The 22159-nt window shown below is 41.7% G+C and overlaps 1 protein-coding gene and 1 pseudogene across 3 annotated transcripts in view; both read right to left on the bottom strand.

The window, feature by feature from the left end:
• The window catches only part of AK5 (adenylate kinase 5), a 307643-nt gene that overhangs the window by 42420 nt on the left and 243064 nt on the right, over positions 1 to 22159 (bottom strand). The window lies entirely within an intron of this gene.
• LOC103794515 (transcription factor BTF3 homolog 4 pseudogene) lies at positions 9272 to 11021 on the bottom strand (annotated as a pseudogene). Its single transcript, XR_013520200.1, has one exon. The product of XR_013520200.1 is annotated as a transcription factor BTF3 homolog 4 pseudogene (transcript).

Here is a 22159-nt window from a genome sequence, read left to right as displayed (position 1 = left end):
TCTCGACACAAAGGCAATTAAAAATCTTCAGCTCAAATTAACAACAGCTGTGTGTTAAACAGCAGCCGCTGCCCCAGTTAGAAACTTTCGTGGGAGCAACAGCTGCAAATTTTTAGCATTCTTTGGCCAAATGGTGCAGGCACTGTGGAATTTTAAGTAATCTACACAATAGCTTGATTCTTCCCTTGGCTACAAACTGAAGAACAAAGTGATTTTATCACTGCAGTAAAAGCATAAAAACTGCTTGTGGAAAACATAAATTTTCATCCACTGCCACTGACATATCTTTGAGGTCTTAACTTATGACTTTTAAATAAAAAACAATGGGGCCTTGATATCCCTCCAGGATACTTTGTTACATGGCAAAAGATATTTGAGGAGCCACATCTCAGAATGAGTGGGCTGTGTCTTCTGGTGGCAAGATGACTGATAGCAGACAGGAACTGTCACATTTACTGTCATGTCACTAATTTTTAGTGTATCATTACCCAAGTGTATCATCACCCGAGGCTGGAGGCCCTGAACAAGCTCATATACCATACCATGTGACGTGATTCACAGAGAGTGGAATATGGAATTCCGTTTTGAAGGTGTCTGTAAATATATCAAAAAGGTGAAAAATTAAAAAAGCATTCCTGTGAGGCCAAAGGTGCTATATTGTGAAAATGCATGTACTATGAACGCCCAGTTCGCATCTCAGTAAGTCATTTCCCTACGGGTCTTGACAGCATTGCCACAGAAGGACAGAGGGGAGAGACTGCACGGGAATTGCGGGCCCAGGCAGCCCAAGTCTGTCTTCTCTTCAGTATCTCATGTTCTTTGAGAGGTAGAACTGAAATCATCTGCATCACCTAGGCATGCCCACGGGGGTCACATTTTCCAGTTTGCTTTTTATTGACTGGAGCAATCCTCTTTTGTGAGATAGCTCCTGGATTCATTGGCTGGGCTCCTTAAGATAAGGACCAGCCTCTTAAGCAACTGCTGCAGGTACTTGGCCTCGTAGGGGAAAAGAAGAATGAAATAGCAAAGCTGGTGTGTTTCAGCACATGCTGGGCTCAGAACAAAAACCCAAACAAAGATGTCAGGTAAAAAATTTGCTGCATTCCAAATACAAACAAATGCATACACCTAAGTTTAGATTACACTTTTAAGTGTTTCATATAGAAATGGCACAGTGCAGGCTGGGCATGATGGCTCATGCCTGTAATCCCAGCACTTTGGAAGGCCAAAGCGGGCAGATTACCTGAGATCAGAAGTTCGAGACCAGCCTGATCAACATGGTAAAACCCTGTCTCTACTAAAAATACAAAAACTAGCTGAGCATAGTGGCGGGTGCCTGTAATCAGGCTACTTGGGGGCTGAGGCAAGAGAACTGCTTGAATTGGGAGGTGGGGGTTGCAGCAAGCCGAGATCGTGCCATTGCACTCCAGCCTAGGCAACAAGAGCGAAACTCAGTCTCAAAACACACAAAAAGAAAGAAATGGCACAGAGCTGGTTATAAGGACGTGTATGTGCTTGAGAGGGAGTCTTGCTCGGTTGCCCAGGGTGGAGTGCAGTGGCATGAGCTCGGGTCATTGTAACCTCCGCCTCCCGGGTTCAAACAATTCTCCTGCCTCAGCCTCCTGAGTAGCTAAGTCTACAGGTGTCTGCCACCACCCCTGACTAATTTTTGTATTTTTAGTAGAGGAGGGGTTTCACCATGTTGATCAGGCTGGTCTTGAATACCTGACCTCAAATGATCCACCCACCTCAGTCTCCTAAAGTGCTGGGATTACAGGCGTGAGCCACAGGGCTGGGCCTAAAATGACCTTTGTTGACATTTTCTTGCATCTTACTAACTCCAGGATGTAACCTGGAATTAAGCATGAAGATTAATTAACACAGCTCTTTTTAAAGAAACATCTATTGGACAGATAGCATGGGTCAGACATTGTACTAAGTGGTAGAAATAAAAAGACCCAGAATTAGGCCTTTTCCATCAGAGACATCATATTCTAGTGGGGAGGATGAACAGGTGAACCATCATCACAGCAGTGTAATAGGTTCTATGAGTGGGGCCTGTGAACACCATCGCAGAAGCACTGGCTGGGACTCCTTACTCAGGCCAGGGAAGGGTGATCAATCACCTTTGCCAGCATAAGGGAAGTGTGGGAAAGACAGCCTAAGGCTGAGCCTGGTGTCTTCAGTAATGGAACTTGGAGCATGAAAGAGTTCTGCCTCTGCACAGGGGTGGAAGTGGAGGAGTATGATGTATTATGAAGGGCATAGGATGGGTGATCTGAACATCAACACTGGTCCTGCCACTTACTAGGCATGTGGTTATAGAGCAGTCTTTTAATTTCTCTGAATCTTAGTTTCTTCATCTGTAAAATGGGGGGAAATGATCACCAACTTTCTGCCTCATTCACGTTAGGCTCTCCCCCTCATCTCCCACATCTGACCAGTTGCCAAGCTCTGTCAAGTCTACATTTGAAAGTCTCTCAAATTTGTCCCGTTTCCCCAAACGTCAATAAAAATTTTCCTATTCCCATCTCTCTGTTAAAACACTGGTGCTTGGTAGAAGCTATTTACAATGAAGGGAGGTTATACACCTCTGTAGCTCCTCCTGAGTTACACTGTCTGGCACATCAAGGTTTAAATTAAACATAATCCAAAGTTAGTAATGAATTTCAGGACTAGCCATTACTTACAGATTTACAGACCACTTGCGGGTACTTAAGATATATCTGTATGTGTATGCTCTCTCTCTCTCTCTCTCCTTCCCTCCCTCCCCCTCTCTCTCTCACACACACACACCTGTATATATGTGACAGTATATGTGCAGATACATGTACCTAGTTTAGAAAACTCAATGTTTATTTTCTCTAAGTTTCAAGGCAGAGAGGACACTATTCTCTGGGTTGAATTGCTATCAGCAAAGCTTCCCAGGCTTTAGCTCCCATTCCACCCCAGTCTGAGAGATATTAAGCCTCCCTAGCACCAAGTTCATCACTAACCCATTTTCAGCCCCCTGCGGCTCTGGCTGAAACTGAGTGTTCGTTATTTGGATCTATTCTCCACTCTGATAACTTCTGCCTCTCCCTTTTGCTTTTCCCTTGACCTCACTTCTTCTCAACTTGTTCCTTGCCATCATTATGCTCTCATTGGATTGGCCAATTCCCTTTGGGCTTCACTTACCTCCCTAGCTAGCTGGACACCAGCTAGCAACTTTGAACCCCTGCTTGAGTTCTATAGAAACTGGCAGGTCACTGTCAGCCTGCTCTCCCTGCCCAGTCCATCGTATGTTTTATTTGCATCTACTCTGGACTGCTAAGAGTTCCCTTGAGAGAGTCAGAAAACTGATCCAACTGAGTCATGCTATCCAACTTCATAATAGATTTTTTTTTTTTTTTTGAGACAGAGTCTCACTATGTCTCCAGTCTGGAGTGCAGTGGCGCAATCTCAGCTCACTGCAACCTCCATCTCCCGGGTTCAAGAGATTCTCCTGCCTCAGCCTCCTGAGTAGCTGGGACTAAAGGTGCCTGCCATCATGCCCAGCTAATTTTTGTATTTTTAGTAGAGATGGGTTTCACCATTTTGGCCAGGATAGTCTCGATCTCCTGACCTCGTGATCCGCCTGCCTCGGCTTCCCAAAGTGCTGGGATTATAGATGTGAGCCACTGCATATGGCCCTTCATAATAGTTTTTAATGCTTTTTGGCAAATATACTTCTTTTTTCCTGGTATCAAATTGGATATCCATTGGATGTCCATGAATGGATGCTAATATTTCCCCACTATCCTTCAACACATGCTCATTCCTCCCACTCTTAACATTTTAAAGCCTCTTATTCACTAAGATGATGATTGTCTCCTTTCTTCGACATTTTCAAAATATTGATGTCTTCATCCTTTGCCCTCTATCCTTCTTTCTCCTGTTTGGAAAACTTTATGCCATTTAGCTTGAAGCTAATTTCTCTGCTTTGGCTCCTGTAAAATATATAGGTATATTACAGAGAACTTGATACACTCTGTTTAGTGCATATGAAATTTATTTCTCTTGGTTGGCATCTTCTTTTCTGTATAACATCATGCTCAGTTTTTCCCAGTCCACATAATAAGCATCAGAATTATTATCTGTAAAATGAGGCAGCTACTGTCGGAGATACTTAGAAATCTTTCTAGATTATTCCTAGTAAAATGCCATAATCTTACAAAGGTTGGACACAGCTTTTTTAATATTGTGGTACTATTTTAACAGTTATTGTGGTACTATATATATGATTTCCCTGCTTTGGCTCCTGTAAAATATAAATATGAATTATATATAAAATACATATAATATAAATATATATATTTTACAGGAGCCAGAGAAATTATATATATATATATATGAAATATATTAATAGATAAAGCATATGTATGTACAGATACATGTATCTGGTTTATATGTATGATATATATTATGTACTTAAATTTTTGCCTTCCTTATTAGACTCTGTAGTACCTGAGTATGGAATCTGGGTCTGCTTTGCTCATCATGCTGCCCACACAGAGTGCCTGAAATACAGTAGATACTTTATAATAACATCTGAAAGACAAAACAAGGTAATAATAAGTGGATCCTTTCCTCTCTGTTCCAGGAATCTGATGCTCTCTTTTTTTGTCCATATGAAATTTATTTCTCTCGGTTAGCATCTTTTCTTCTGTATAACATCATGCTGAGTTCTCCCCAGTCCAAACAAAAATATTTCTACCATTACATGTGTCCTCTGAGTTCGCTTTATATCCTATCTCTCTCTCTTTTTTTTAAGCAGCAGAAAACTGCCTGTTTCCATTTCCTCTTCATTTATTGACTCCCTATCCTTTTGGAAACTATCTCCTACCTCATCACTCTCTGAAATTGCTCTTTTGTAGTTCAACAGTGATTGCATGTTTGTCATATTATTTGTTGGCTTGCTTCTTGTCTTTGATACCTTTTACTCCTTAACACCAAAGACCAACATCTTGAAATTCTTTCTCTGGCTTCTAGGACACACAGTTTGCTCACGTTCTTTTCCTTTCTTTGCCAGGATAAAGCTCCCAGAGGGCAGAAACTTCTTCACTTAGGCTGGCATCCCCACAGAACCTGGCCCAGTGTCACAGAAAATTGTTAATGAAAGGCAGTGTCCAGGAGTCCGTGGCTCCACAAAAGTGACAACTCTGCTCCTTTCACATAAAAGGATCACAGGACTCAAGGGTTTGAGTTCCAGGTTCACACCTCAGCCCATTCTCAATATGGTTAGAGGACTTTGATCAAGTCACATCTCTGCTTTGAGCTTCAACCTCTTCAATTATAAAATGGGGGTGGTCATAATGCCTATTGGTTGTGAGAACAAAATACTGCATGTGAATCTTTTGGATCGGTAGCTGGCAAAAGGAAACACATAATAAGCATCATAGTTATTACCTGCAAAATGAGGCAGCTACTGTTGGTGATGCTTAAAAGTCTTTCTAGCTTACTTCCAGTAAAATTCTATGAGCTTACAAAGGTTGGACACAGCAGGTCTATATCGTGGTACTGTTTCAACGATTCCAAGATGCATAGTCTTCCCAGTTATAGCTTGTGAGAGGATCAATTATCTTTTGCAAATCAAACTATCTTATTCCTGGATAACCATTATATTTTAGAAATCTATCATATTTCTGCCTGTTGAAATATTTCTTTCTCCCTAAATGAAAATGGGTCCCTATGTTGGGCTGAGGTTTTTGTGACTGAATGACTCTTTTCTGAGAAAAGCTATTATGCCATCAGATCATGAACTGATTGTGCCCTAGGAATGATTCTCAACCAGTCTGGGCCCATGAGTCACTTGAAACGTTCTCCATCTGGGAAGAGCTGCATCACTGTGCCGGGATCAGTAGGCTGTTGCTGGAACTGACACTCTTGGACTGAAAACAATTGAGAAAAATAGATCTTTATCCTCAAAGACAACATCTTTATTAGTTCTGAAGTACACTGAATGCTTCAGGTTATTAGGGGAATATGTGGAAACATGCAAGGGTCAGCTGAAGGTTCTATGGAAAAACTTTAAATGGGACTGGGAATGTCTTGACAGCACAAACTGTGCCTTATTTATCAGTGCCTGTGTATAGTATATCAATTAATGAATGATGAACTATCTGTGAGCTTCACGGAGGCAACCCTGTACATGACAAGAGGGGCAATTAGGAGACCTTGGTTCTTGACCACTCCTGCTTTGAACTAGCCGAGTGTTCCTGGGAGAGTCCTTTGCCTCTTTGGATGCTAGCTTGCCCGTCTGTAAAGAGAAGAGGCTGAATTAAATGAGTGGCTTCCTGTGTTAGACTGTATTACTTTCTTATATATTCAAGCTTTCCTTTCACAGTGCTTCTCCCTGTGCCTGTGGAAGGGTTACTCATCCCCACCTTCTTCTTTTTTTTTTTTTTTTTTTTTTTGAGATGGAGTCTTGCTCTGTCACCCAGGCTCGAGTGCAATGGTGCGATCTTGGCTCACTGCAACCTTCCCCACCTGGGTTCAAGTGATTCTCTTGCCTCAGCCTTCTGAGAATCTGGAATTACAGGCACCCACTACCATGCCTGGCTATTTTTTGTATTTTCAGTAGAGAAATTTTGTATTTTCATGTTGACCAGGTTGGTCTCAAACTCCTGACCTCAGGTAATCCGCCTATGTTGGCCTCCCACCCTGCCTGTCCTGTCCTAACCGTTTGAATTTAAGAGTTCCAAGGGACTTGCTATGGCCAATGAAATGTGGGCAGAGACAGATGTTATCATTTTTGAGTAGAAGTTTTACACTCGACACGTGGTGTGCCAGGTCTTTTCACTTTGCCATGAGACTGGTAGTGTTTTGGGTAATAAGGGTTCCATGAGCATGGTTACCAGAGTGAAGCTGGGGGTTGTTTGGAAAAATTGCTGAATTAGCAGACCTGTACCTTTCTGGGCTGAGGCCTAGAAACTTATAGTCTTAGAAAATGCACCAGGGCAAGTGTACAGACATCTGCAATTTACTTTGATGTGTACAGGAAAAAGAGATGCATTGGATGACTAGAGGGACAGATATATAACAAGACAAGATATACAGGCTGAAGCACTCCTTATCGGAAATGCTTGGGATCAGAAGTGTTTTAAATTTTATTTTATTTTTTTGGATTCTGGAATATTTGCATATACTTACTAGTTGAGCATCCCAAATCCTGAAATTCAAAACCCCAGATGTTACTATAAGCATTTCCTTTGAGCATCATGTTGGCATGCAAAAAAAATTAGGATTCTGGAACATTTTGGATTAGGGATACCCAAATTGTAGTAAGATGTTAATTGAAGACTCTAGGTGTTGGGTATACACGTGTTCACTGTAATATTCTTTCAGTTTTGCTGTATGTTCAAAATATTTTCATAACAGAAAAGGATAATTCCCCAGGTAATTCTGATGATTAGCCCGATTCGGAACTTCTACATTAGATAATTTAAAGGAGGCAATTTGCTGTGAACTCCCCACGTCACTGTAGGAAGTCTTTGATTTTTCTTTTTATATTTACAATGTAATAATGCTAAGATAGTGACTCTATAATGAATGAATAATTATTATGATGGTTAATACAAATCCTTATTGCCTTATCAAAATCAGAGCCATACCTCTGTCCTGCAGATGAGGTGAGTTTTTGGTTTTCTTAGCATAAAGCTGGAGAGAATAGTAGGGGAACTGTGGCCTATTTTGCACCGACAGTATAGTTGAGAGACCAAATTTGTTTGAGAAGTCATTGCAGACTATTCAGATAAAAGTCACAATACTTTTGGCTTGATATTTTATCTAATAAATATCTGTTTTATGTGTAATTATGTTATTCTTACAACAGCTATTTGAAGCAAGTACTATTTGTAATACTATAACAGATGAAACCACGCCAAGGGCTAACTGTGCCCTGGTACCACTAAACTCCACAGCTTCTCCCATGTGGGGCCCTTCTGGACTGTTTTTCTGGAAATCAGACAGACCTCCTTGGTCACTGGGAGCTGAGCTTTCATCAAGGCCCCATCAGGTGGCCAGATGAAATACAGGACATCCAGTTCAATATTGCATGAGGCTTATACTAAACGCCATGTCACTGTTTACCTAAAATTCAGATCTAACAATGGCTCTTATACTTTTATTTGTGAAATCTGGCAACTCTATCAGGCCCCATCACTTATTAACTTTTTTTTTTGAGACTGAGTCTTACTCTGTCACTCAGGCTGGAGTGCAGTGGTGTGATATTGGCTCACTGCAGCCTCTGATGCCTGGGTTCAAGTGATTCTCCTGCTTCAGACTCCCGAGTGGCTGGGATTACAGGCTTGTGCCACCACAACTAACTAATTTTTGTATTTTTAGTAGAGATGGGGTTGCGCCATGTTGGCAAGGCTGGTCTCGGACTCCTGACCTCAAGTGATCTGCCCACCTCAGCCTCCCAAAGTGCTGGGATTACAGATGTGAGTCACCACGCCTGGCCCACTTACTAACTACGAATAGTAGACTTTAGGGATGTGATTTCATCTCTGTGCTAACTAACAGTCTATGATTTTACGATTCATTCAGTCAACACCCACCACAGCCACAGCAAGATGTGAAATCCCTCATTAAGACAAGACTCTGAAACCAAATACCATGACTCCAGTTCTTACAAGGACAGAAAATGCAGAAAATTCAGGTCTCAGGTGAGAGGAAAGGGCAGACACCTTTCCTGGTGCCTGTTGGTGGTGGTTCCTAAATGTTTCTACCCTATGAAGCTGGTGACCTCTTATAGTTCACAGCACCCTAACCCCATCTTTACCGTAACCCTACCTCCAAATGGAGACAGAGACAAGATTTCCAAACTACTCATAAGAAAACACCATTAAATCACCTGTCCTTTCAGCTGAATATAAATTTACAGAAAAATTACAAAATATAAAATCCACCAAAATAATGAAAAAACAAACAAACAAACAACCAATCAACCTGTCAAACACCAATCCTTTGTCGCGTCAGCCAGAGGTCTCCAGAGCCTATTCCAGACCCAGCTCATCAAGTACATTTGTTTTTTCAAATCGACAGACCAGAGCTGCTTTTCCAAAGTTGCTTCACTCAGGCTCTGCTTGCATTATTGGAATTCAATGTTCTAGAGTTCCTGCCTCTTCCAGATTTTTAAACATGCCATTTTTCCTATTTTTAAGCCTCCTTTATACTAGGTCTTAGTAGGCCTTAGGCATATATTAAGTGTATATAGTAGGAAACCTACAAATTTACTTCCTTTTTTCTATTTTTCCTTATTTTATTCATTAAGGTTTGTTTTGGAGATAGAGTCTTGCTCTGTTGCTCAGGTTGCTGATTTCAGCTCACTGCTACTGCCACCTCCACCTCCCAGGTTCAAGTGATTCATTCTTGTACCTCAGCCCCCTGGGAAGCTGAGATTAGGCATGCAGCATGCACTACCATGCCCAGCTAATTTTTTATTTTCATTTTTAGTAGAGACAGGGTTTCACCATGTTGGCTGGGGGAGTCTCAAACTCATGGCCTCAAGCTATCCACTTTCCTTGGTTTCCCAAAGTGCTGGGATTACAGGTGTGTGCCACCATGTCCCCTCTTCTTTCAAAGAAATACTTTTTTCTCCACTGGGAAAGAAAGATATGCTCCTTTCAGAAAAGTAAAAAGAAGAAGAAAAATAGTTCCATTCCCCATAGGTAACTGCTAAAGACACATTTTGTTTTGTTTCTCTGCTGCTTTTTGCCTACATGTGGTTTTCTAGTTTGGTTTTCTTTGGGAATCTGTCTGCTCTGATATTTTACCTTCTTGGGCTTGTGGATTCTCACCTGAAAATAAGCTTGTTGGTGGAAAGTAAGTGTCTTGTGCCAAAGTCATTTCTAGCACTATCACTCTAACTTTTGTCTTTGTCAGAGAATTTGGAGAATATCTGTGCTTGTAGTTTATCTGTGTACAGTAAAGGGAAGTGAGGCATTCAGGGTGAATGTTAGTTGGATTGCATCTGAGGTTTTATGTTTAATTCTAGGCCACATCACAGAAACTGGAAGTCTTACACATAGCGATGGGAACATAAAATGGGCACAAATTTTTTGAAGGGGAATTTGGTAATATAAGTTTAAAAATCTTAAAAGTTTGATTCATATCTGTGAATTTAACCTAAAGAGAAAAAAGTCACTGTTTTAGTTACATAGATATTCATTACAGAATTTTTTTTATCTTTCAAAAACCAAAACATCCTTAAACTGCACCAATACTTCATATTTTGACCAAAAAAATATCTTGGGAGGAAGTGCAAAATGCATTAAATGACCAAAAAATGCTGAACAAACAGCATTATTAATATACAAAATATTTATATTACTGAACTAGTAACTAGTAACAGGTGATCTTCTCTGTGTCTGTAAAACTTTGGAACCACACAGCTAATTTGTTAAATCTAGTCCATGCCAGCTTCCAAAAACCAAAACTTTAGTTAGCTTCATCTTTGATGCCTCATCAACATTTTCTACAAGATCTGGAACATCATCCTCCTCCTCATCGGTGTCTTCCGGTTTTGGTGCTTTACTGTCTAAGACTTGCCGTGGGAACTGTTCAGCTAACTTCCTAAGACTTGTTAAGCTGTTAGCACCAAGCTGACTTAATATTCCAGGAAGCATTTCTGTGACTGGTTTGGCTTCTGCATGACCAGTAATTGCAAAGGTGTTAGCAAAAAGGGAAGCTTGACCTTTGGGATTGTTGAAATGAGTAACTGTCCCATCATCTTTAATCATGTTCACCTCTTCAATACCAGTTCTATTATTCACAGCTAGTTTTTTCATAGAACTCTGATGCTTATTGTTATCAGCTGTAGTTGTTCTATATACCACCACCTTCTTTCCTCGAGCTGCACCCTTGCCCCTTATCCGGACCTGAGCCTGAAGTTTGGCTAACTTTTCCTGATTCATGCTGTTGGTAAATCTGAAGCAGAGAGGGTCCTCCAACACTAGCACGTGGCAAGAGCAAGATGGCTGCCTCAGCCGAGACAGAGACCTCATTACAGAAGTTTTAATGAAAGCAAAAAAAAAAAAAAAAGGAAAAAAATAATGTATCATGAAAATACAACAATAGGTATAAACTGAATGAATTATATTACAGAAATATAAAGGCATAGGATGCAGTCATTAAAATGATGTGCTGAAAGAAGACAGATATAAAAGAATAGCTGCAGTGTGATTCCATTTATGGTAGTTAAAAAACGTCTACGATAATCTTTGCAGGGAGTAGTGATGAGGAGGAGACACAAGGGAGACTTCTGAGGTTTTGGTCATGTTCAATTTCCTGATCTGCATCTTGGTAAGACAGATGCGTCCAATTAGTGAAATTTCATCACACAGAATACTTAGGACTTGTATACTTTCCTGTTTTTCTATTTTGGTTGAATTACAAAATAACTTTAAAAAATAACATGGCATATTCAGGTATACTGTCTTGGAAAGACGCCCATGAAGTTTTGTTAAGCATAAAAAGTAGTTTTTAAAATTGCATCTCATTCTGATGAAAAATGTATATTAAAAAAATATATATATATATACACACATACACACACATATATGCAGAAGAAAAACTAAGAGAAATATAAATCAAAATACTAATAGTTTTCATTCCCAGGCATTGGGCTATTTGGTGATTTTTGTTGTTGCTGATACATATTTTCTAGAATGAAGATGTATTTATTTTTTTTTTTTTTGAGACAGAGTTTTGCTCTTGTTACCCAGGCTGGAGTGCAATGGCGCGGTCTTGGCTCACCGCAACCTCTGCCTCCTGGGTTCAGGCAATTCTCCTGCCTCAGCCTCCCGAGTAGCTGGGATTACAGGCATGTGCCACCATACCCAGCTAATTTTTTTGGTCTTTTTAGTAGAGACAGTGTTTTACCAGGTTGGCCAGGATGGTCTTGAACTCCTGATCTCAGGTGATCCACCTGCCTTGGCCTCCCAAAGTGCTGGGATTATAGGCATAAGCCAGTGTGCCCAGCTTCAACCCCAATTTTTAATAAAACTTTATAGACAAATCTATCCAGTCTTAATTAGTTTGACCATAAGGTTTCTCATAAACCTTTTATAACTCTTTACAAATTCTTGTTAAAGAGCAGATCCATGCTCTATGAAAAACCTGTTGTGCTTTATTCCAAAAGCATGGAAAAAACTGAATAATAGCACTTTCAATTTAGCCAATATGGTCATACACAGAATCTCTTTTACAATAAATTTTTCACAAACCTTCCAAAACTTGCTCAAACCCTTTAGGTTTATCCTATCTAATTTAAAACAACCCTTTAGCCCTCTAAACTAGGCAAAAATGTACATCCCCAAGCCTTCTTAAAATCTTTTACTAAAAGCACATTTCACTTCCTCACAGGACTTGCATGTGAAACCGGTTGTTTTTTGTAATCTTAATAACATGCTGCAGTGTTAACTCTTAGCAATTTTTATTTTTGGTGAAAAACCTGGTAGGTGATTGTTCTGAGATGGAGTCTCGCACTGTCGCCCAGGCTGGAGTGCAGTGGTGTGATCTCGGCTCACTAAAATCTGCACCTCCTGGGTTCAAGAAATTCTCCTGCCTCAGCCTCCTGAGTAGCTGGGATTACAGGCATGCACCACCATACCCAGCTAATTTATTTTTTGCATTTTTAGTAGAGACAGGGTTTCACCATGTTGGCCAGGATGGTCTCAATCCCCTAACCTCATGATCGACCCACTGCAGCCTCCCAAAGTGCTGGGATTACAGGTGTGAGCCACTGTGCCCGGCCAGTAGGTGATTTTATGTACTAGATGTGGAGCCTAGGATGCCAGACAGAAGTGCCTAAACAGTGGAATTTTTGACAGAGCAGGTTTTGACTGAGTCTTAGGAAGACCTTCTTATGGACAACAGACTCCCGATAGAAACACACCATCTCCCTTGCTGGGAACCAAGTGGATGCAGCCAGTGTCTCCTAGGGCTCAAGGCTAGGACAGTGACACCTGAGTTCACCTATACCACAGCAGGGTGTGAGAGGGGGTGGCACGTCTGGGGCTTTGGTTAGTAGTCTGAGAGGGATTGTTGGGCAGCTCCAAAAGAATGACTTCAAAAGCAGGGCTGCAGCTCTCAAAGTTTCTGACTTTGAGTAAACTGAAGGCCTCTGGGAGGGGCAGCTAATTCTGCCGCTGCCGTGGACATTGTTGGTAGCAGCCACTCCTCAGATGAGCATCTTCTTCCTATCATTTTGGTGAGATCAGTCCTACCAGGGATGATTAAAAACCAAAACTGTTTTTTTTTTTTTTTTTTTTTTAAAGCCAAATCTACTTTAACTGCTGTCAGGAGGAGGCTTAGACTTTGTCATAGAAACATGATATCTACTTTCTCCTTCTTTGTAAAAAATTAATGGTTTTTACTATTTATTTATTTAGAGACAAAGTCTCATACTGTCTCCCAGGCTGGAGTGCAGTGACACGATCTTGGCTTACTGCAACCTCTGTCTCCTGGGTTCAAGTGATTCTCCTGTCTCAGCCTCCCAAGAAGCTGAGATTACAGGCACCCATGACCATGCCTGGCTAATTTTTTGTATTTTTAGTAGAGATGGGGTTTCACCAGGATGATCAGGCCAGTCTTGAACTCCTGACGTTGTGATTCACCTGCCTCCGCCTCCCAAAGTGCTGTGATTACACGTGTGAGCCACCATGACCAGCGCATTCCTCATGATGTTTATTGTGGGCACATGGCTATCTGAAACATGAATTGCATTTACCAGCTTCCCTTGCAGGTAAAAGTGTCTTCTTGACCAATGAGATGTCAGTAGAACTGGTGAATGCAACTTCCAGGCAGTGTCCTTAAAGGGAAGAAGCAAGTTCTTCTGCCCCATTTCCTCTTTCCTTTTTAATGAGCTTAGGACATAAGGGCTGGAGCTTCAGCAGCCATTTTGGGACATAAGCTAACTCTGGAGAAGCCACACAAAGGAGCAGAAAAATATAGGGAACCCGAGTCTCTCAGGCCATAGCATGTCATACCACTGCTATGACTGCTTGTACCTAGAATTTACATAAAATAAATTTTTACCTTGTTCAGCTACAGTTATTTTTATAATTTTTATTTTTTGAGACAGAGTCTTGCTCTGTTGCCAGGCTGGAGTGCAGTGGTGCGACCTCAGCTCACTGCAACCTCTGCCTCTGGAGTTCAAGCAGATTCTCCTGCCTCAGCCTCCCGAGTAGCTGGGACTACAAGCACGTGCCACCACGCCCAGCTAATTTTTATATTTTTAGTAGAGACAGGGTTTCACCATGTTTAGCCAGGATGGTCTCAATCTCTCGACCTCATGATCTGCCCACCTCAGCCTCCCAAAGTGCTGGGATTATAGGCATGAGCCACCGTGCCCGGCCTAGCTACAGTTATTTTTTTTTTAAACTTTCAGTCAAAGAAAATCCTAAGTGATTCAGAATTCAAAGAGGTTGAATTGTTATTCATTATTTATTATTGATAGGATAGTGAATATCCTGACAGTTGAAGTACTGAAATCAAGACTAGATAGTTATCTGTCAGTGATGTTCAAGACTTATTTCCTGAATTGATTAGGGAATTAAGCTAGACTAACCTCTCTCTGAGCTCTGTGCTTCTCCTGCCAGGGAGGAGAGAGTAAAATAGGCGGTCTCTGATTTACACAATCCAGTGATGCTGCACCGTGCTGGGACTAATATTTTAGTTCAGGATTCTTTCTTCTTTGGAGAAGACTAGAAGATAGGGCTCTGATGAATTATTTTTGTTTGACCTGAACTACTACTCTAAATGTAAGCCTTTTTCTATATTTGCACCCACTAACCCCTACATTCATAAACAGTATTAAAAGAAAAAAGTAAAAGGAGAAGGTATAATGAGATATCTAGTCATGGGCTGCATAATGACACTCAGCCAATGATGAACTGCACGTAGGATGGTGGTCCCATGACATTATAATGCACTGTATTTTTACTGTGTCTTTTCTATGTTGAAATACACAAATACTTACCATGGTGTTACTATGTATTTACAATATTCTGTACAGTAACATGCTGTATGGGTTTGTAGCTCGGGAGCCATAGGCTATACCATATAGCCTAGGTGTGTAGTAGGCTACACCATGTAGGCTTGTGTGAGTACACACTAGGATGTTCCCATAACAAGGAGAGTGCCTAAGGAGAGATTTCTTAGAATGTACCCCCGTTGTTAAGAGATGCAAGACTGTATATGGGAGAATTCATGCTGCCCTGTTCACCAGCTCTGGGCTGGTCTTCAGTCAACATCACACTCATGTATCCAGGGCTTTCAAGGTTTGGCCCACCTCCTTCCTGTTTTTGGTCCATGAGGGGTATTTCCCTACTGCCATGATTTGCTCCTAATTTGGCATCTCCCTGCTTGCAGTCCCTCTCTCCTCAGACCTCTCTCAAACTTAGGGAATCCCATCTATTCTTTGAGACTGCCCTCAGTTCTTAGCTTTTACAGGAAGAGGCTCCAACCATTGTGCTTTCTTTGTCTTCTCATCCCTGGTAACCTTCACTGAATCACTCCTTTGTCAGTTAATTCTACACTGCCCAGTATGGGCTCTGAAGTTTTCATCAGCATGAATTCTGGTTTCACTGATAGATTATAAGCTCTGTGAGGGGTAGGAACATAAAACAAAACAGATCTCCACCATACTTATCACAACAATGATGCGTAATTCAGTCTTTGCTTGTTATTTCGTCTTTTTAATTTTTTTTGAGATGGAGTCTCGCTCTGTTGCCCAGGCTGGAGTGCAATGGCATGATCTTGGCTCACTGCAACCTCTGCCTCTTGCCTTCAAGGAATTCTCCTGCCTCAGCCTCCCAAGTAGATGGGATTACAGGCACCCAGCACACACCTGGCTAATTTTTAAACATTTTTTAGTAGCGGCAGGGTTTCATCATGTTGGCCAGGCTGATCTCAAACTTTTGACCTCAGATCTATCTGCCTCGGCCTCCCAAAATGATGGTATTACAGGAGTGAGCCACTGCACCTGGTCTTCTTTTGTCTTTAATGGACACTTTATCAACACAATAACTCCAGTACTCACTCCATTCTTTGAAGGATGGTGACATTTGGGATCTGTATCATCAATGTAATCGTTACTTGTTTTGTGTTTTAACTTTGCTTCCTGATGTCTAAGCTAGCTACCTAATGGTGGACTAGAACCTGAGTCTAATACAGAAACCGTGTGCTACTTTACTAAGCAAAATTTACCAAAAGCTGTATCTCCTCTTTTGGTTTTATTTATTTATTTTGTGGGAAGGGGCCATAAAGACTTTATAAAGACTCCACGTTGATCTTTCAGAACCAGAGGAAGAGTTTCTTAGTTATGGATGGTTCTTAAAAATAGCCATGCCTACAGAGTGAGACTCTGTCCCCCTATCGCACACACACACACAAAAATGACTGGGCTTAGTGGCCCATACTTGTAAATAATCCTGGCACTTTGGGAGTCCAAGGCAGTGGAACAGCTGAGGTCAGGAGTTCCAGACCAGCCTGACCAACATGGTATAAAACCCTGTCTCTACTAAAAATACAAAAATTAACTTGGCATGGTAGTGGGCACCTGTAATCCCAGATACTCAGGAGGCTGAGGCAGGAGAATTGCATGAACCCGGGAGGCAGAGATTGCAGTGAGCTGAGATTGCACCACTGTACTCCAGCCTGGGAGAAAAGAGTAAAATGCCATCTCAAAAAAAAAAAAAAAAAAAAGTACAAAGAACAGTTACAAAACACAAAATGGATGAAAATGTTCAAATTTACATAATTTGAAAAGAGTTAGATATCCCAAATAAATAACTCTTTCAAAGTTTTATATTTAAAAAATAGCCATGCCTCATTGTTATACCTCAAACCTCTGCTCTTATCATTATGGCTCTGAGATGGTTATTACTGGAAGACAGATTAATACCTTTACTTCCAATAATGGGTCTAGTGTTAGCCACACCTGAGTTTGAGGAACTTGGGGGAAGTAACATAATCTGAGCTTTCATCATTTTCCATTCCATTCCTTCATTCTAAAGACAAACACTGCCTACTAAGTGCCAGGCATCCTGATAGGTGCTGCAGAAACAAACCAAAAGGAAAAAGGGGCATGGTCTCTGTCGTCTAGGAGATTTAGTAAAGGTCCACCCTCCAATCAATTGGCCATCACCGCCTTCTAGCAAATTGTCCTCTGAAGGGGTTCCCAAGAGCTGTCTCTAGGAGTCTGCTGGCTGGCTTCTGGCCTTGACCAGGTTTCTCACTGCTAAATATTCTCTTCCTTTCTCAACAGCAGATGTTGGAATGAGGGGCAGTCTCAGTGCTGGCCTCGATGGCTCCAGCCAGACCACACTGTGGACTTCCAAAAAAAACCAGTGTGTTCTGCTTGTGGCTCTTCCCCACCAGCTTTCCTTGCATTGACTACAAGAGTTAGTTCAAACAGGGTCATATGTAACTGGCCCAAATAGGTTCAACACACTTTACACCGCTAGGCTGACGGTGATGGGTAGATGCAAGGCAGTAACATGTGATCCGCTTTCTAGTTGAAGGGACTCCCTGCCGCCTGGCAGAACCAGGAGGAACATCTTCAGAGTCAGTGCCCCAAACAAATATGAGAAAAAATATCACTTAAGGGGCAGGAACATAAGTCGCAGTAAAGCAAAACAGCTACACTCTGTTACAAGAGGAAAGAGTCCTTTATTGCCTTAATCAGCTGATGGTTGGTTTAAATATGTTTTCGTTTGTGGTTAAGAAAACATTCAGACTCTTGGTTCAGAGGAGCCTGGAGCAAATTGGAAAGGAAATATTTTGTGAGTGTTACATTTGGAGGGCCAAAACAGTCACTGACCCCTTAATCACTGGCTTGTTACTCTGCTTCATTCTTCAAGGCAAAAATTGGTCTCCTATGGCAAAACGGTCTCCTCCAGCACTGGATTGTTGTAAACAACTGCAGGAATGTGTCAGCCAGAGGAAACGGCATCGTAAAGGGAGGGTTAAGCCCAAGGCATCAGAGATGTATTCTCATTTCAACTGATTGATCTCAGCCAACTACACATGGTTGTAAGTGAAATGCCACTTAACAGCTCACTACCTGAGGGAGTGTTTCATTTTAACAAGAAAACGCTGAGGAAACAGGCATTTAACCTGTAAACTTCTGTTATGGTTTCCCCATCTTGTTGCCTTCCTTGTTCCAGTTCATTTCTGAACCCATCCTCATCCTCCTTTTCACAAGGCCCTCTCCCTCTCACTGGATGTCTCCCCTCTCTCTGCATATAGTATCTACAGTGACGGCGAACGTTTGTGCTCACTAGGAGCCCTGTTGCATGTGCTAACTCATTTCATTCTCACATCAACCCCATGACCTAGATAAGATCATGAGTTCCACACGACAGGTGAGAAACTGAGGAACAGTGAGTGTAAGGATGATGTCCAAGGTCACACAGTCGTACACGTAGGAGCAGCATTTGAACTCCTGTAGCGTAGCTCTTAACTAGAGCCTGTAATGCCTCCCTCTTACACAAATGAGCTCGGGTATCTCATTTGAAAATATTCCACCCTGAATATGCACTTTCCTTTAGATACAGTCCTAACTCCTGCCCTTCCCTCAGAGTCAACTTTCTTGAAAGTACAGTCTGTACACATCCTCATTTACTTATGTCCTAGTCACCCCTAACTCTTTGGCTTTACCCCTTGCTGTTCCTCTGGAACTGCTCTCACCAGTCACCAATAACTCTTCTGTTGCCAAACCCCACAGACAATTTTCATTATATTTTAGTGAACCTTTCCCAGATGGAAACTCTCCTCCCTTGCCTTGATGATGCCATTTGCTCTAGATATCCCACTTTCCTCCCCATTCTTCTCCTCTGGCTCTGGCAGGAGTCTTGGGAAGGCTCCAAGTCTTAGCTCTCTTCATTCTCATCCTAGGCTCACTGGGGTGACTTCCTGCACACACATGACTTCATCTACTGTTGAGGCCCTGTTGAATTCTACATCTCTGTCTATAGCCAGAACTTGTATTTTTGGGATCATCTCTGAAAAATCTCTTGTTTAATGGACATCATTGCATGGATGTCCATAAGCATCTCAATCTTAAGATGTTTAAAACTGTCTGGGTGCAGTGGCTCATGCCTGTAATCCCAGTGCTTTGGGAGGCCAAGGCAGGTGGATGGCTTGAGCCCAAGAGTTCGAAAACAGCCGGGGCAACATGTTGAAACCCTCTATCAAAATTACAAAAAATTTGCTGGGTGTGGTGGTGCGTGGCTGTAGTCCCAGCTACTCCGGAGGCTGAGGTGGGAGGATCAGCTGACCTTGGGAAGTTGAGGCTGCAGTGAGCCATGGCTGCACCACTGCCCTTCAGCCTGGATGACAATGCAAGGCCGTCTTCAATAACAACAAACAAAAAAGTTTAAAACTGAACTCATCTATCTCTCAAAATCTATTTCTTCTACAAATGCCTCCTCTTTGCATGGCACTTCCATCCATGTGGCTGTCTAAAACCAGCTGCTTCTGAGGCATGTTCCTGTCCTTCCATTCACCTGCTCCCGCAATGGATCTCCACAGTCCACTGATTCTGCCTTGTAAATCTCTTGGATCTGCTCCTCTTTCTTCCCTCCGTTTCTTTTCCTTTCCTTCCTTCCTTCCTCCCTCCCTCCTTTCTTTTCTTTTTCTTTTCCTTCCTTTTTCCTCTTTCTTTCTTTTTTCTTTTCTTTCCCTCAACTGTCTCCTTTTTCCTGTCCTGGTTGCCAGAGTACTCTACCTGAAGTTGGATACTGACGATATCTTACTGAGTGAAATCCTTCATGGCACCTCACTGGCATAGGATGAAGTTCACACTTTTCTCCTGGCATCACAGCCTCTCATGACCCAGATTTTGCCTTGTCTCCGGCTCTGCCTCTTACCACTTCCCATCCCTCTCATCTCTGAGGCTCCCTCCTGCAAACACCATTCCCTCAGCTCTTGCCCTGGGCTCATCCCTACTTCCTTCCCATTTAGCACTTGGCCAGTTCCTTTTCTTCTTTTGGACTCAGCTCTGACTTCCTCTCTCAACCCTGATCCCTGCTTCAGTCCTGCTCCCCACTGCCTGCGCCTCTGCCATTGCCTGTGCCAAGCTGTGCTATTTGTTGGCTCCCTCCCTACAACATGAGCTCCTTGAGTCTAGGGAGCCTTGCCTTTCATCTTTGTATCTTTAGACTGCCATTTTGCTGATATGTAGTAGAAACTCAATAAATGTGTCAAATGAACTAGTAAAATTCATCCAAAGCCATATATACCTAATGGATGAATGTACTATAGCAGAGAGAGACTCTCTTTCTCATGTGGGGAGTTTAAGCATCCCCCCTTAAGTCTATATATCCCCTCCACCTCCATACGGGGCCATTATTTGAATCAGTATACAGGGAGATACTCCATCCCACCCACAAAAAAAGTCACCGCCTGACCAGTTTTCCTCAGACCCACCCAGCATCACACGCTCAAACACTTGCTGATTGCTGCCAATGGCCCTCAGAAGTAGTTTTGGTAATGCTCACAAAACAGGCAGCTATGCCCTCTCTTTATGGTAAAAGAGATGGCATATATTCTGAAATCACTACACTTTCAGTGATGGGTTTGGATAGTTTTTATAGGTCCAAATTGTTTCCTGTTTTGAAGTTAAGATGGAATTTTACATAATTGACAGAAACATGGCTGGGGTAGTCAGAAGTCTGTTTCATTGATATTCACTTGGTATCTTATGTGACCTTTGTTTTCAGACATCAATGGCTAGATATGTAGGAACAAAGTAAAACAGACAATTGCAGCACTTATTCGAATAATGATGGCAAACTTCCCTCACCCACTATTTCCACAGCTTCCCCTACATTTTGGTTTCCTTGCTTTCTATCTACGGACACTTTCAGAGAATGGGCTTTGATGTCTGAGAAACTTGGGTGTGAGTCTAAATTCTGTCACTTATTAACTGTGTAACCCTGGGAAAGTTATTTAACCTTTTTGAGCCGTGATTTCTTCAATTTCTTCCCTGTAAAATGGGGAAGAATATGAGTGTTGATGACTGTGTGAGGATTTAATAAGATACCTCATATGAAGACAGTACAGAATCCGGAACACAGTAGGTCACCGGTATGTGTTCATTTTAATCTTGTTATTTGGTAATTAAAATGAGTATTTTAAGGCTAGAGGATGGAGTATTTGACTTATTTAATTTTCTTCCCCCTTCACTTCCTTGGGCTATGTCTCTGTTGTATAAGTTTCCAATTAAGAGAACAGTTAGCAATATGTTAACTTGTTTGCCACTCAGATTTGGAACTGACAGAGAACAAATAACATTTTGCTATTTTAAAAGAAATCCAGAGGAGATAAGGGGTTGGCCCAAGGGTACACAGAACTTGGATACAAACACAAGGCTTTGGGTATTCTCTTTTCTCCAGTGTGGGGGCCTGCTAGAGTCTGCAGCATGTGCCACTGTCCCCTGATCATTCATAGTGGCTCTCTAAACAAGCGAAAGAGGCACTCAGGGAGTCAGCCTGGAGATGTCCCTTAACTCAACTACTAATCAATAAGCAGGACAACACAGACAAGGAACATTGGTCATTTCCTTGAATGCACTTGCCTTTAGTGAACAGCTAAATACCTAAAGCTTCATCAGGTAACTCAGTTGATGAATTAAGAGTGCTTCCGAAAAGATTTCAACAAATGGGTAGGGACAAATGAGTATGAGGTCTCCATTCCCTTTACTGGGTAACCTCATGTACTTGGGTTTTTTTCTGTTTAGCAGTGATCTGCCCTTCTAGATGAGTCCTAAACTCCTGCCATGTCATGCAGTGTTGCGAGGACTGTTTTATGTCTTTTTGAATTTCATGGTTCTTTAAGCATAGTAAGCCCTTGATAAAGGCTTATTAATTTGCTTTGATTAAATGAAGAATTCATTGCATTCTAGTTCAACACTACTTAGAGCCTTTTTGCAGTGAAAAGGTTTATATAATTAAGTAGGTTCACTGTAACCACAAAATGCCCACATTTCTCCAACATTAGAAAGACATCTCGTTAGTTGGTAAATGCATTTGAGGCTGTCTTGGAAAGCAGTCCAATGTCTCTTTTCCTTTACTCTCTCATCCTGAACGGCCTGGACTTTAAAATACAGGTTTTGGGGCTCAGAGAGTAT

Source organism: Callithrix jacchus, chromosome 7, assembly GCF_049354715.1.
Source record: "Callithrix jacchus isolate 240 chromosome 7, calJac240_pri, whole genome shotgun sequence".
In the NCBI taxonomy this organism is placed as follows: domain Eukaryota; kingdom Metazoa; phylum Chordata; class Mammalia; order Primates; family Cebidae; genus Callithrix; species Callithrix jacchus.
This window is presented reverse-complemented; position numbering and strand designations above follow the sequence as displayed.